The sequence below is a fragment of the Babylonia areolata genome, chromosome 4 (genome assembly GCF_041734735.1).
Source record: "Babylonia areolata isolate BAREFJ2019XMU chromosome 4, ASM4173473v1, whole genome shotgun sequence".
Lineage (NCBI taxonomy): Eukaryota > Metazoa > Mollusca > Gastropoda > Neogastropoda > Buccinidae > Babylonia > Babylonia areolata.
The window spans coordinates 48153658-48161157 of NC_134879.1; positions in this window are offsets into that span (position 1 = coordinate 48153658).

Sequence of the window (7500 nt, forward strand, 5' to 3'; positions counted from 1 at the left end):
GACAGTTGTTGCGATTATCTTTCGAATGATGTCCTAGTGCTCCTTCCTACAACCCATTGAATGATATGGATAATCATATAGCTCCCATGCTCGGTCGGAGACCAAGCTCTAAGCGCTTTACAAACACTGGGTCATTTGCACAACAGGCTGCCTACCTGGGTAGAGCCGACTGACGGCTGCCACTGGGCGCTCATCATTCGTTTCCTGTGTCATTCAATCATATTTTAGACACACACTCAGAAATGTACCAATTTACGTGTATTACCGTTTTGTATATTTACCCCGTCATGTAGGCAGCAATTCTCTGTTTTCGAGGGTGTGCATGCTGGGTATGTCCTTGTTTCCATAACCCACCGAACGCTGACATGGATTACAGGATCTTTAACGTGCGTATTTGATCCTATGCGTGCGTATACACACGAAGGGGGTTCAGGCACTAGCAGGTCTGCACATATGTTGACCTGTGAAATCGGAAAAATCTCCACCCTTTACCCACCAGGCGCCGTCACCTAGGTTCGAACCCAGGACCCTCAGATTGAAAGTCCAACGCTTTAACCATTCGGCTATTACGCCCGTCAAATATGCTTTGGAAGAAAAAGATTTCTGTTTCTATGCCTCCAGCCCTAATAAATTGCCACGAAAGCTATTGCTGCTAATACTTCTTTCTCTGTCAGCTTTTTTGGAACTGAAGATACAAAACCTGACAAACAAAATCAGATCTGCGAATGACACATACCAACGTACAGAAAAATGAACAAAAAACGTGACTATTGTTTGTTATTTTTATCCTATGAAAATCCGAAACATTCCCTCTATCCTCAAATGTTTCCAGATAATGCTCGAAAGTCGCATTCAATTAGTGTGATTCTCGATCGAGTCTAAGCTTTCAATGAAACGTTTCCAACATTTGCAGAGCAGAGCTGTCTACCTGGGAACAGTACCCGGGAAAAAAAATAGTCTGAGCTTTTGTTCCATTTTTGAATGAGTATTACGAACGGTCCGCTGAAACAGATGAAATGGGTTGTATGCCAGCTCCTAAAGAATGATACTGTATCTATTATCGCCAATTGTCGCTGCCACCACCACTGCCATAACCACCATCATAAGCTCTTCCACAATCACCATAATAACCTCCTCTTCCATGGCAATTGTCATCACTTCTGCCATTTTTTGTATTTCATGATAGTGATCAAAACCGCCCCCCCCCCTCCCCAAGACGTTATGAAATCTACACTAAAACGAAACCAACTCAAAAACAGCAAGCATGTTCGTTCATTTGTTTAACTCACTCAGTACGGCCAGTCCTCTCTTCTCCTCTACACAGACACCTCGGATGTCCAGTGGGTGTCTGAATGACCCAACCTTTAGCTTCCGTCGTCAGAATTGTAGTATTCTTTGTCAACATTCACCTCTTCAGTATAAGAGCCTTCCACTTGCAATATTTTGATGATGGTAATTGGGGTGAAACGCTGTTAACTTCGTCTCTTTCGCCGTTCGTATGGAGAGAGTTAACGTCTATTTATAATTGAGATTCTAGACTGACATAGATTTCACGGCATAGCTGTTCACCCCTGTTACTGGTTATCATCTAAGGGCAGGCCGCTTTTGGAAAAGACAGAAAGAAATCAACGGGTCCTGACGGTAGGTACAATCGTTCTTTTCAACCTGTCTCCCCGATTAAGTTTACAGGGGTGTACGCAGCACAGTGCAGATAATAAACAAAAGATACACTACTTTGACAACGGCAAAGAAATATGACAGTATGCACGTGCAAATGAATGCACAGTTACGCATATAAGCTCATCAGGCTTCCAAGTGTCGGAGCTGAAGACTGTGCTAAGCACATCATCTGTCAGCTGCTCTAAAGCTACGTCACGATTTCCTTTCTTTGCCCTTGTCTCGTTATGAATTTTTAAATGTCATGAACCATCTCCACCCCCCCCCCATCCCCCAATCCACCGCCCTCCTCCCCCCCGCCCCACTGACAATCTGCACCCACGAGACAGGGTTTCAACATTCTACTTCCTGGCCCCTGCCTCTTACAGGGATGGGGGGAACGATTCAAATATAAAAGGATGTAAGGATGACAGCTACAGTTTATACGACTTTTGAGTGAAAATACACTTCCGCGCTCTCTCTCTCTCTCCCCCCCCCCCTCTCTCTCTCTGTGAGAATATTGTTCACGAAAACATGTCCAGATACAGTGTGCATTATTTGAAAGGACACATGAGTGCGTTTCATTCCAGTTCACACCAGCTTCACGTTCTTCTGAAAAAAAAAAAAAAAAATTCAAGATAAGGGAATAGAAATAAACTGAAATAATTTCTTCGTGGTAAAAAAATTCAATAATTCATTTTCATTAAATGCTTTTCTTTTTTCTTCTTCTTCACATATATCTGTGGCACTACATCAATGCTGCTGTCGGTATCCATTTAGGTTTGGGATTTGGGGATCAAAAGACAAGGCCGTGTCCTATATTTCCATTCATAAGTTGAGAAGAAGAAGAAGAAGACTGATTGATTGAATCTTTAATGGGTAAAGAATTAGGCACAGTAAAGGCCTTTTTACAATTCTGCCCATTTAACGACACAAAACATAAAAATAAAGAACGACACAAAACATAAAAATAAAGAAATAAAATGAAATAAAATAAAACAATGAGAACGACGAATAAGAATAGTAACTGGAATGGTCTATTAAAGGTAACAAAGCGATGAAAAGAACAATTGGTACACACACACACACACACACACACACACACACACACACACACACACACACACACACACACACACACACACACACACACTTATAAAACAAGCAAACAAAGACATACGTACACATTCACGCCCAAACACTCAAACACACACACGCACCTATTGTTCATTTGCTAGCACGATCACACATACATTCAATTTTTCATTCATCAAGGCATGGCAACTAGTGGGCTGAGTACAAGCAAGCATTTACAAAAGACCGCGAGTAAGTTAATCAAAAGTATCAAATAGAAATATTCTTCTGTTAGTTTTAAAGAGAGACATGGCTGGAATTTGGCAACATGTCTTTGGAAGCATGTTCCCTTCTTTGCTTCCAGTAAATGAGAGACTCATCTTAAGTAAATCAGAAGAAGAACAGAGAGAGAATAAAAGCAAACACCTGCAGTGCTGTTCAGGAAATTTGAGCAACGTTCCCAACGATGCCTCCGTGGTCCCAGTTTTTTTTTCCCCCATTTGAACCCACAGCATGCTCAGTTCTCGATTGGAACCGACCACAGGGCCAAAACATCCCATAATGACATGCCTCTGGAATGGCTAAAAAAACCACCGTTCCGCCAACTATCGGTCCGCGACTCAAACCGCTTTGGCAGCAGCAAATGGTGTAAGCTCATAATTTCACTCCCCATGAAAACACTTTTCTCCGGCGGAGAATTCAATAAGAGTGAATTTCTCGCACATGAGGACTCATCTCGCTCTTCACTGAAAGGAAAAAAAAAAACCCATACAGAAACAAAATACTCTCCATTGGATATTCACTCCTGAACTAAGCAGCTACAATGACTGATATTTGACGACTTTATTCCGGGAGTGCGCGTGCCTGTCTGAATATCATATCTAGTCATTTGGATGAGACGATAAACCGAGGTCCTGTGTGCAGCATGCACATAGTGCACGTAAAAGAACCCACGGCAACAAAAGGGTTGTCCCCTGACAAAATTCTGTGGGAAAATCCACTTCGATAGGAAAAACAAATAAAACTGCACGCAGGGAAAAAAAAAGGGTGGCGCTGTAGTGTAGCGACGCGCTCTCCCTGGGGAATAGCAGCCCGAATTTCACTCAGAGAAATCTGTTGTGATAAAAAGAAAATACAAATACAAAATCTAAGTGTCATACATATATATGTATGCATCTACCTATCTATCAGTCAGGCCATCACTCCAATAATGCTACTATTAACATTGATCAGATTTATAGTCACCAGTGGAATCGGCCTGATGGAAGAGAAACTGACAAAAGCTATTTTAAAAAAGTCAGAATTTTTGGATATCTTGACTCCCCCCCCCTCTCTCTCTCTCTCTCTCTCTCCAACAATCCGAATTTTTTTTAATTTTTAAAGTAGTGTCTATAGTTTTACATTTGTTGCTATGTTGCAAAGCGTCAAACTATGGACCTCGATTTCGTCCGATTCTTAATTCGTACAAAGTACTTCTTAATACACAAAGTACTGATCAGTGAGTCCAAACATAGTTATATCCTCTCTCAGTTTATATGTCGTTTTCATTACATTCCAAACTGGAAGTCCTCTCATATGAAACAAAGACAATCTCTGTCTAGTCCAGTCTGTCTGACAACCATTTGCAGAGACCCATGTTTTGACATGCGACCCAAAGACCTGACGGAATCTGGCGAATAGTTCTACTGTGCGGCACCCCAGTCACTTTTCACAGAGAAACAGAAGAAAGGGTAGAAGAAGAAGAAGAAGAAGAAGAAGAAGAAGAAGAAGAAGAAGAAGAAGAAGAAGAAGAAGAAGAAGAAGAAGAAGAAGAAGAAGGAGAGTTAAAGAAGAAGAAGAAGAAGAAGAAGAAGAAGAAGAAGAAGAAGAAATGATTATAATACCAAAGATAACAATTTGGTTTTATTTTTTTGTTATTGTTGTTGTTGTTTTATTGTTGTTTGTTTTTCTTTTTGGGGGGAAGGGGGAGGGGGGAGGGCCGGGGGTCGGGTGGGGGTGTGGGGGGTGGGGATGGGGGGGGGCAAGTGTCTGTCCTGTACTTTACTTTCACTCCCTACCGGCAATACAAGTGTACCCAACAACCTACAGTTGATCGCCCCTCCGTGCTGTCCCCGACACCAATAATACTCCCCTTCCCCACGCCACTCCTCCTTTCTTCACCCACCCCCTCTCTCTCTCTCCCTCTCTCTCTCTCGTCCTACAGCCGTCGCCCCCTGCACCCACACGCAGACTGACATCATGTTGATCTTTTTGACACGCTGACCCATGGCGAGACTGGGGTCAAGTTTGGACAACGAGGCGACCTGAATTGTGGAGTGATGGCCTAGAGGTAGCGCGTCCGTCTGGGAAGTGAGAGAATCTGAGCGCACTGGTTCGAATCCCGGCACAGACACCAGTATTTTCTCCCCCCCCCTCCTCTAGATCTTGAGCGGTGGTCTGGACGCTAGTCATTCGGGTGAGACGATAAACCGAGGTCCCTGTGCAACATGCACTTAGCGCACATAAAAGAACCCACGGCGACAAAAAGGTTGACCCTGGCAAAATTCTGTAGAAAAATCCACTTCGATAGGAAAACAAATTTTAAAAAAATGCAGGCAGGAAAAAAAAAGAAAAAAAAAAGAGAGACAGACAAAAAAAAAAAAGTATGGCGTTCTTAGTGTAGCGACGCGCTCTCCCTGGGGAGAGCAACCCGAATTTCACAGAAAGAAACTGTTGTGAACAAAAAAGGGTAATACAATACAATACAATAGAATACAATACAATGCAATACAATACAATACAATACAATACATTCCACCCTACTAATAGTGATAATGGACCCTTCAATCTGAGTCACGCGTAGCATATCGACATGTCGTTGGCCTTTGGGATCCCATACCAAGGAAATCCTTTGGGGTGTCGACTTGACGTCATGGCGTCTTTTCACGTGACGTCACAGGTTATTGACTCGGTCAAGGGGGAAGGTTAACACTGATTGGCTGAGAAGAGGAGGAAGAATGTGGGGAACGGGGTGGGGGGGGGGGGGGGGGGTAGGGGGGTAGAAGAGCGCGATGTGTGTGTGTGTGTGTGTGTGTGTGTGTGTGTGTGTGTGTGTGTGTGTGTGTGTGTGTGTGTGTGTGCAGAATGTACACAGGTATGAAAGTGTCTGTCTCTCGGTCTCACTCGGTCTCTCTCTCTCTCTGTCATCTGTCTTCTTTGAAAAGGCAGTGCTTGTGGTTACACACACACACACACACACACACACACACACACACACACACACATATATATATATATATATATATATATATATGTATACATAAATGTATACAGAGAGGGAGAGAGAGAGAGTGACTTATATGAGTCGCGTCCGCGCGCACGCGCGTGGTGCACACACACACTATATCTATCTATCTATCTATCTATCTATATACATACATACATATATATATATATATATATATATATGTATATAATATACAGAGGCATAACTCGCACGTTCTTTTATGAGGAAAAGCGCATTCACATCAAGAACAAGATTAATAACTGATGCTGATAGAAACATAACAGCGACACCTACATTCAGACTTTTTATATGAACAGGTGTGTGTGTGTGTGTGTGTGTGTGTGTGTGCGTGTGTGCATGCGTGTGCGTGTGTGTATGTGTGCGTGCGTGCGTGCGTGTGTGTGTGTGTGTGTGTGTGTGTGTGTGTGTGTGTGCGTGTGAACAATTGCAAGTCTGCATGTAAGTGTAGGCAAACGTTCGTTCATATGTGTCTGTCAGCGACAAAAGACATTATTTTTGTAGTTCACGATGTTCTTGTGCTCTTCCTCATAAGAGAACGTGCGGGCATGCCTGTAAGCCAAATTAATAATTTAATGTCAGAGAAGAGAGACAGACAGACAGACAGACAGACAGAGAGAAAAAGGGCGAGGGAGTATACGCACGCACAACACCGCCCACCCACCCCTTCCCCCGCGCCTCTCCCGTTCCGTCACCCTACATACAGAGCTCAGGCAAGAACATTAACGTGTCTTATAAACGTTGTTTTTTTTTTGTTTTTTTTTTACACGTACATTCTTGCACAGACAAGCACACGAGTCTTAAACAGAACTGCACAAAGGATAACACAAAGCAGCATAACACAAAGCGTAACACAAAGCTGTGTTAAGAGGAAACAGGATGAAGAGTTATTGTCCTTACACCGGATGCACATGGATATCCGCACGTCAAATGTGCTGATTTTCATCTTTCATTCTTTTCCTCTTCTGTTTTTTTCCCCCCCAGCACAAACGACCACGAAAGGACAAATTTATGTCTATCGTTTTTTCCTTGTCTTGTTTTTTACCCTTCGTGCACATAAAACTTCCTTGGTGGATTAAAGCGCTGCTTGTTGGAATTGTTCTTTTATGGGGGAGGAAGAAGAGGGGGAGGGTAGAGGGAGACCGGTGGGTGGAGAGAGGAGGAAACGTGTGTGTATGTGTGTGTGTGTGTGTGTGTGTGTGTGTGTGTGTGTGTGTGTGTGTGTGTTGGTCGTGCGTGCGGGCGGGCGTGAGTGCGTGCTTGCGTCCACACCCGCGCACGTGTTTGTGTGTGGGTGCGTGTGATGTGATGTAATGTGATGTGATGTGTTGTGTGTGTGTGTGTGTGTGTGCGTGTGTGTTTGTGCCTGCGTAGGTGTGTGTGTGCGTGTGTGTGTGTGCGCGTGAGCGGGCGCGCGCGCGTGTGTGTATATGTGTGTGTAATTCACCTTTTTGCGTTATTATGTATTCACACACACACACACACAC